Source organism: Triticum aestivum, chromosome 3D (assembly GCF_018294505.1).
Source record: "Triticum aestivum cultivar Chinese Spring chromosome 3D, IWGSC CS RefSeq v2.1, whole genome shotgun sequence".
In the NCBI taxonomy this organism is placed as follows: domain Eukaryota; kingdom Viridiplantae; phylum Streptophyta; class Magnoliopsida; order Poales; family Poaceae; genus Triticum; species Triticum aestivum.
The window spans coordinates 14730832-14740539 of record NC_057802.1 but is presented as its reverse complement, the minus strand read 5'-3'; positions in this window follow the sequence as shown (position 1 = coordinate 14740539).

The following is a 9708-nucleotide window of genomic DNA, read 5'->3' as shown; positions in this document are numbered from 1 at the left end:
GGGTCCTGTTCATCAGGAGGGGTGTGGCGTACCGCAAAACGGGACTCCACGGGATACTGTTCATCTCCACCGTCGACCTCCTCCAGCCTCCACGGGCTATCGTCGACCTCCTCCAGCCTCCACGGGCTCCTGTTCATCCAGCCTCCACCACGCGCTACTCCACCGGCTACTGTTCAACCACCCCTCCACGGGCACGCCTCCACCGTCTACTGTTCATCCAGCCCTCCACACCACGGGGTCCTGTTCAACCACCCCTCCACGGGCACCCCTCCACCGTCTACTGTTCATCCAGCCCTCCACCACACCACGAGGTCCTGTTCATCCAGAGGCAACGCCACCGCTTACTGTTCATCCAAACCCCCCCGCAACGCTCACTGTTCATCCCAGAGGCAGCATCGATCGGCTTCAGTTAGCAGCAGTAGCGAAGGAATCGCTCGATCGGGTTCAGTTAACAGCCATCGATCGACCGCTCGGGTTCAGAACGCGTAGCCTGCAGTGCCATCGCTCGGGTTCAGTTAGAGCCCAACGCCTCGCTCGGGTTCAGTTAGAGCCAACACCTCGCACACACGTGCGTACATGTACGAGAGAAACGGGCATCGCTCGGACCCTGACCTCCCACCGTAACCAGGAACTCCCCGAAATTTTCCTCGCCCTCGCTTCTACCACGGTTTTTTCCGTCATGGACGGCCCAAAGAATGTCACGCAGCTGCGTCTCCGGCCCGCCCAGGACGAAAAGCTCATTTTCTGTCATGATTTTTTGTCATAGAAGTAGGAGCCCACCACATCTATGATGATACTGGTTTTTGTCACAATTATCGTCATAGAAGTGTCATATGTATGACAAAAAAAATTCGTTCGGCCCAAAATGTCACGGATGTGTCTTTTTTTTGTAGTGTCCACCACCACGCCGTCGTGCTGCCAGAGTTCTCCCTCAACTTCTCCTTTCCTCTTGCTGGATCAAGAAGGAGGATACATCCTCGGGCTGTACGTGTGTTGAACGCGGAGGCGCCGCCCGTTCGGCGCTTGGATGGATCTTCCGCGATTTGAATCGCCGCGAGTCCGACTCCATCAACCGCGTTCTTGCGCTTCCGCTTAGCGATCTTCAAGGGTATGAATATGCACTCCCTCTTTCTCGTTGCTAGCTTCTCCTAGATTGATCTTGGTGACACGTAGGAATTTTTTCGAATTATTACTACGTTCCCCAACAGTGGCATCATGAGCTGGTCTATGCGTAGATTCTATGCATGAGTAGAACACAAAGTAGTTGTGGGCGATGATTTGTTCAATTTGCTTACCGTTACTAGTCCTATCTTGATTCGACGGCATTGTGGGATGAAGTGGGCCGGACCGACCTTACACGTACGCTTACGTGAGACAGGTTCCACCGACTGACATGCACTTGTTGCATAAGGTGGCTAGCGGGTGTCTGTCTCTCCCACTTTAGTCGGATCAGATTCGATGAAGAGGGTCCTTATGAAGGGTAAATATCAATTGACATATCACCGTTGTGGCTTTTGCGTAGGTAAGAAACGTTCTTGCTATAAACCCATAGCAGCCACGTAAAACATGCAACAACAATTAGAGTACGCCTGATTTGTTTTTGCAGGGTATATGCTATGTGATGTGATATGGCCAAAAGGATGTGATAAATTATATATGTGATGTATGAGATTGATCATGTTCTTGTAATAGGAATCACGACTTGCATGTCGATGAGTATGACAACCGGCAGGAGCCATAGGAGTTGTCTTAATTTATTGTATGACCTGCGAGTCAATATAAACGCCATGTAATTACTTTACTTTTTGCTAATCGTTAGCCATAGTAGTAGAAGTAATAGTTGGCGAGACAACTTCATGAAGACACGATGATGGAGATCATGATGTCATGCCGGTGACGGTGGTGATCATCCCGCGCCTCGAAGATGGAGATCAAAGGCCCAACATGATATTGGCCATATCATGTCACTTTATGATTTGCATGTGATGTTTATCTTGTTTATATCTTATTTGCTTAGAACGGCGGTATCATAAATAAGATGATCCCTCACTAAAATTTCAAGAAATGTGTTCCCCCTAAGTGTGCACCATTGCGAAGGTCCGTTGTTCGAAGCACCACGTGATGATCGGGTGTGATATATTCTAATGTTCGAATACAACGGGTGTAAGCGAGATTTACACATGTGAAACACTTAGGTTGACTTGACGAGCCTAGCATGTACAGACATGGCCTCAGAACACGAGAGATCGAAAGGTTGAACATGAGTCGTATAGTAGATGCGATCAACATGGAGATGTTCATCGTTGATGACTAGTCCGTCTCACGTGATGATCGAACACGGCCTAGTTGATTTGGATGATGTATCACTTACATGACTTGAGGGATGTATATCTGAGTGGGAGTTTATTAAATAATTTGATTAGATGAACTTAATTATCATGAACTTAGTCTAAAATTGTCTTTACAATCTATCATGTAGATCCAATGGCCCACGCTAATGTTGCCCTCAACTTCAATGCATTCCTAGAGAAAACCAAGCTGAAAGACGATGGTAGCAACTATATGGATTGGGTCCGTAACTTGAGGATCATCCTCATAGCTGCTAAGAAAGCATATGTCCTAGAAGCACCGCTAGGTGACGCACCCATTTTCCCAGCAACTCAAGACGTTATGAACGCCTAGCAGTCGCGTAGTGATGATTACTCCCTGGTTCAGTGCGGCATGCTTTACAGCTTAGAACCAGGGCTCCAAAAGCGTTTTGAGCAACACGGAGCATATGAGATGTTCCAAGAGCTGAAAATGGTTTTCCAAGCTCATGCCCGGGTCAAGAGATATGAAGTCTCCGACAAGTTCTACACTTGTAAGATGGAGGAAAATAGTTCTGTCAGCAAGCATATACTCAAAATGTCAGGGTTGCACAACCGCTTGTCTCATCTGGGAGTTAATCTTCCAGATGACTCGGTCATTGACAGAATCCTCCAGTCGCTTCCACCTAGCTACAAGAGCTTTGTGATGAACTACAATATGCAAGGGATGGAGAAGTCCATTCCTGAGTTATATTCAATGCTGAAATCAGCGGAGGTGGAAATCAAAAAGGAACATCGAGTGTTGATGGTGAATAAGACCACTAGATTCAAGAAAGGCAAGGGTAAGAAGAACTTCAAGAAGGACGTCAAGGCAGTTGCCGCGCCCGGTAAGTCAGTGTCCGGGAAGAAGAAGCCAAAGAATGGACCCAAGCCTGAGACTGAGTGCTTTTATTGCAAGGGAAATGGTCACTGGAAGCGGAACTGCCCCAAGTATTTAGCGAATAAGAAGGCCGGCAACGCCAAAGGTATATATGATATACATGTTATTGATGTGTACCTTACCAGCGCTCGTAGTAGCTCCTGGGTATTTGATACCGGTGCGATTGCTCACATTTGTAACTCAAAATAGGAGTTGCGGAATAAGCGAAGACTAGCGAAGGACGAGGTAACGATGCGCGTCGAGGACGGTTCCAAGGTCGATGTGATCGCCGTCGGCACGCTACCTCTACATTTACCTTCGGATTAGTTTTAAACCTCAATAATTGTTATTTAGTGCTAGCTTTGAGCATGAACATTGTATCTAGATCTCGCTTAATGCGAGATGGCTACTCATTTAAATCCGAGAATAATGGTTGTTCTATTTATATGAGAGATATCTTTTATGGTCATGCCCCGCTGGTCAATGGTTTATTTTTATTGAGTCTCGAACGTGATGTTACACATATTCATAGTGTGAATGCCAAAAGATGTAAGGTTGATAATGATAGTCCCACATACTTGTGGCACTGCCGCCTTGGTCACATTGGTGTCAAACGCATGAAGAAACTCCATGCAGATGGACTTTTGGAGTCTCTTGATTATGAATCATTTGACACGTGCGAACCATGCCTCATGGGCAAAATGATCAAGACTCCGTTCTCCGGAACAATGGAGCGAGCAACCAACTTATTGAAAATAATACATACTAATGTATGCGGTCCAATGAGCGTTGAGGCTCGTGGTGGCTATCGTTATGTTCTCACCCTCACTGATGACTTAAGCAGATATGGGTATGTCTACTTAATGAAACACAAGTCTGAGACCTTTGAAAAGTTCAAGGAATTTCAGAGCGAGGTAGAGAATCAACGTGACAGGAAAATAAAGTTCTTACGATCAGATCGTGGAGGAGAATACTTGAGTCATGAGTTTGGCACGCACTTAAGGAAATGTGGAATTGTTTCACAACTCACGCCGCCTGGAACACCTCAGCGTAATGGTGTGTCCGAACGTCGTAATCTCACTCTATTAGATATGGTGTGATCTACGATGTCTTTTACCGATCTACCGCTATCATTTTGGGGTTGTGCTTTAGAGACAGCCACATTCACTTTAAATAGGGCACCATCTAAATCCGTTGAGATGACACCGTATGAATTATGGTTTGGGAAGAAACCTAAGTTGTCGTTTCTGAAAGTTTGGGGATGCGATGTTTATGTCAAGAAACTTCAACCTGAAAAGCTCGAACCCAAATCGAAAAAATGCGTCTTCATAGGATACCCTAAGGAAACTATTGGGTATACCTTCTACCTCAGATCCGAAGGCAAGATCCTTGTTGCCAAGAATGGACCCTTTCTGGAGAAAGAGTTTCTCTCGAAAGAAGTAAGTGGGAGGAAAGTAGAACTTGACGAGGTACCCCCTCTTGAACCAGAGAGTAGCGCAGCTCAGGAAGATGTTTATGTGGTGCCCGCACCGACTAGAGAGGACGTTAGTGATGATGATCATGAAACTTGGGGTCAAGTTGCTACTGAACTTCATAGGTCCACAAGGACACGTTCCGCAACAGAGTGGTACGACAACCCTGTCCTGGAAATCATGTTGTTAGACAACGGTGAACCTTCCAACTATGAAGAAGCGATGGCAGGCCTGGATTCCAACAAATGGCTTGAAGCCATGAAATCCGAGATAGGATCCATGTATGAAAACAAAGTATGGACTTTGACGGACTTGCCCGATGATCGGCAAGCCATAGAGAATAAGTGGATCTGTAAGAAGAAGACTGACGCGGATGGTAATGTGACCGTCTATAAGGCTCGGCTTGTCGCTAAGGGTTATCGACAAGTTCAAGGGGTTGACTACAATGAGACCTTCTCACCCGTAGCGAAGCTGAAGTCCGTCCGAATCATGTTAGCAATTGCCGCATTCTATGATTATGAGATCTGGCAGATGGACGTCAAAACGGCATTCCTTAACGGCTTCCTTAAGGAAGAATTGTATATGATGCAGCCGGAAGGTTTTGTCGATCCTAAGAATGCTGACAAAGTATGCAAGCTCCAGCGCTCCATCTATGGGCTGGTGCAAGCATCTCGGAGTTGGAACATTCGCTTTGATGAAATGATCAAAGCGTTTGGGTTTATACAGACTTATGGAGAAGCTTGTATTTACAAGAAAGTGAGTGAGAGCTCTGTAGCATTTCTCATACTATATGTGGATGACATACTCTTGATGAGAAATGATATAGAACTTTTGGAAAACATAAAGTCCTACTTGAAGTGTTTTTCAATGAAGGACCTTGGAGAAGCTGCTTACATATTAGGCATCAAGATCTATAGAGATAGATCGAGATGCCTCATTGGTCTTTCACAAAGCACATACCTTTTCAAGATATTGAAGAAGTTTAATATGGATCAATCCAAGAAGGGGTTCTTGCCTGTATTGCAAGGTGTGAGATTGTGCGCAGCTCAACGCCCGACCTCGACAGAAGAAAGAGAAAAGATGAGTGTCATCCCCTATGCCTCGGCCATAGGCTCTATTATGTATGCCATGCTGTGTACCAGACCTAATGTGAACCTTGCCATAAGTTTGGTAGGGAGGTACCAAAGTGATCCCGGAGTGGAACACTGGACATCGGTCAAGAATATCCTGAGGTACCTGAAAAGGACTAATGATATGTTTCTCGTTTATGCAGGTGACGAAGAGCCCGTCGTAAAGGGTTACGTCGATTCTAGCTTCAACACAGATCTGGATGACTCCAAGTCACAAACCGGATATGTGTATATTTTGAATGGTGGGGCAGTCATCTGGTGCAGTTGCAAACAGAGCATCGTGGAGGGATCTACATGTGAAGCGGAATACATAGCTGCTTCAGAAGTAGCTCAGGAAGGAGTCTAGATGAAGGAGTTTATCACCGACCTAGGAGTGATTCCCAATGCGTCGGGCCCGATGACTCTCTTCTGTGACAACACTGGAGCTATTGCCATTGCCAAGGAGCCCAGGTTTCACAAGAAGACCAAGCACATCAAGCACCGGTTCAACTCCATTCGTGAATATATTCAAGATGGAGACATAGATATTTGTAAAGTGCATACAGATCTGAATGTCGCAGATCCGTTGACTAAACCTCTTTCACGAGCTAAACATGATCAGCACCAGAACTCTATGGGTGCTCGATTCATCACAATGTAAATAGATTATTGACTCTAGTGCAAGTGGGAGACTGTTGGAAATATGCCCTAGAGGCAATAATAAAATAGTTATTATTATATTTCCTTGTTCATGATAATTGTCTATTGTTCATACTATAATTGTATTAACCGGAAATCGTAATACACGTGTGAATACATAGACCACAACATGTCCCTAGTGAGCCTCTAGTTGACTAGCTCATTGATCAATAGATGGTTGTGGTTTCTTGACCATGGACATTGGATGTCGTTGATAACGGGATCACATCATTAGGAGAATGATGTGGTGGACAAGAACCAATCCTAAGCGTGGCACAAGATCGTGTACTTCGTTTGCTAGAGCTTTTCTAATGCTAAGTATCATTTCCTTAGACCATGAGATTGTGCAACTCCCGGATACCGTAGGAATGCTTTGGGTGTATCAAACGTCACAACGTAACTAGGTGGCTATAAAGGTGCACTACAGGTATCTCCAAAAGTGTCTGTTGGTTTGGCACGAATCGAGACTGGGATTTGTCACTCCGTATGACGGAGAGGTATCTCTGGGACCACTCGGTAATGCATCATCATAATGAGCTCAATGTGACTAAGGAGTTAGCCACAGGATCATGCGTTACGGAACGAGTAAAGAGAATTGCGGGTAACGAGATTGAACAAGGTATAGGGATACCGACGATCGAATCTCGGGCAAGTAACATACCGATGGACAAAGAGAATTGTGTACGGGATTGATTGAATCCCCGACACCGTGGTTTATCCGATGAGATCATCGTGGAACATTGGGGAGCCAATATGGGTATCTAGATCCCGCGATTGGTTATTGGCCGGAGAGGCATCTCGGTCATGTCTGCATGGTTCCCGAACCCGTAGGGTCTACACACTTAAGGTTCGGTGACGCTAGAGGTTTAATGGGAATTGTATGTGGTTACCGAAAGTTGTTTGGAGTTTCGGATGAGATCCCGGACGTCACGAGGAGTTCCGGAATGGTTCAGAGGTAAAGATTTATATATGAGAAGTTCTATTTTGGCCACTGGAAAATGTTTGGGATTTTTCGGTATTGTACAGGGAAGGTTCTAGAATGTTCCAGAGTGGGTCCCACCTGCATGGGGGATCCAGATGAACGTGGGTAGTGGGGGCAACGCCCCACACCCCTGGTCAAGGCGCACCAAGATCCCCCCTTAGAAGGAATAAGATCATATCCCGAAGGGATAAGATCAAGATCACTTAAAAGAGGGGATAACAATCGGTGGGGAAGGGAAAGGATGGGATTTCTTTCCTCCCACCTTTACCAATGCCCCAATGGACTTGGAGGGCAAGAAACTAGCCCCTTCCACCCCTATGTATAGTGGGAAGGTGCATCGGAGCTGCACCCCTTGCCCCTGGCGCAGCCCCCCCTCCAACTCCTCCTCCTCCTCCGTTGAGCGCAGAGAAGCTCTGCCGGAGAACCACGAGCTCCAGCGCCACGCCATCGTGCTACCGGAGTTCTCCATCAACTTATCCTCTCCCCTTGCTGGATCAAGAAGGAGGAGATGTCCCCGGGCTGTACGTGTGTTGAACGCGGAGGCACCGTCCGTTCGTTGTTTGGATCGGATTGTCGGAGTAATTGCCACGGGTATCCCGAAGACGGCAAGACAATATTTCAAGACATCGGGGCTAGCAAAGCCCCTCAGTCCGACTGCCCGGCCGCTCCTGCCAGCTCCCCGTCCGACTGCTCCACCCGGTCGGCTACCTGCTGGCTGCCGGCTGCCGACTGCACCAACCAGCCGGCTGCAGCCCGACCCGACACCGACAAGACCCCGACGAGACAGCCATATCGCGGACGAGACAGCTGTACCGCGACGCCATCATGTACAGTGTCACTTGTCCCTGGGCACTATTTATGAAGTGACCCAGGGGACAAGTGTGACACCCCACCATGCCTAGCTACCATACCTACCTAGCTTACATCCTAAGCTACCCCTCAAGCCTATATATATGAGCATCCATCCATCCATCCAGGATGGACTCACACTCCCACACACTCACGCATGCATGCTCACGCACTTGCGGCCATGCACACACTTGTGCTCATATGCATATACAAAGCCAGATGCCTATGGCACGGAGCTCAGATACAGCTCCAGGAGCAACTCTATACCAGATATACTACAGATATTCAGACATGCAGGAGTAGGGGTATAATCTCTCCGGAGAGCCCTGAACCTAGGTAAACTAGCGCGTGCTACTCGCATACCCGCTCCCGGGCCTATCAGCAGCAGTCTTACCCTCACACTAAGCCCTTGTGGCATCTGTCGACTCGCAAGCCCCCCGTGAGAATACCACGACAGTTGGCGCCCACCATGGGGCGGTACTACTACTATGCTACCACGCTCCTGCTGGTTTCGCAGTCCGGGCGGGACCATCTTCGCCATCACCGCCGCGGCGTCGCGCCATCTCTCCGCTAGCGCTCGGGGGCTCGACTTCGACCCGCCCCCGGAGGGGCCGCGCGGGATGGCGTGTCCTCGCCGTCGGCCTCGCCTACTTCACCACCGTCGCGACGCCGGCCACCCGACCGCGCGCGCCGCGCACGGGCCCCGCTTCGGTCGGCCGCATCCATCCACGTGCCGCTCGCGTCTGCTCCCTCCATGCTGCACCTTGTTCCGGCCGGAACGCGCCTTGGCTCCTCCATATATCATCTATGCTAGCTAGCTAGATGCTAGTCAACAATGGTCAAACCATTAGCCATACCACTACAGTCCACATGCAAGTCACATACTAGTTGGATAGTCTGAACATTGGTCAGATGATATCCAGACAATAGTTGATGATGGCCATTTACTACCCGTGCATCGGCCGGATGAGGGTTGGACGCTGCCCGGACAGCTTGCCGCGCAGAAGCTCGCTCCGGCCAGATGCCCCGCCTTCGCGAGCCCCGCTGCTCCGCGCGCTACTTCAGCTCCGCACCTGCGGTTGCGCGCTGCTGCGGTCCCATCCCCTCGCACCCGCACGCGGCGGCTCCGTCCCGCCGCCGGTGCCTGCACCTCTCGCGGCTGGCTGCAGCACACCCGCCTCCCGGCCTCGCCTGCAGCGCCGCACCCAACCCGCTCTGACGCCCATGCCTGGATCTCCCTCCGCGCCAAGATCCACTCCCGAGCGCCCCCGACGTCCGCGCTCCGTCGCCGCTCCGGCAACGTCGCTGCGGGTCGGTTTCTCCGAGCTCCCCGGCGCTCGCCCCTGCCGCCGCGCCCAGCTCCGGCACGGCG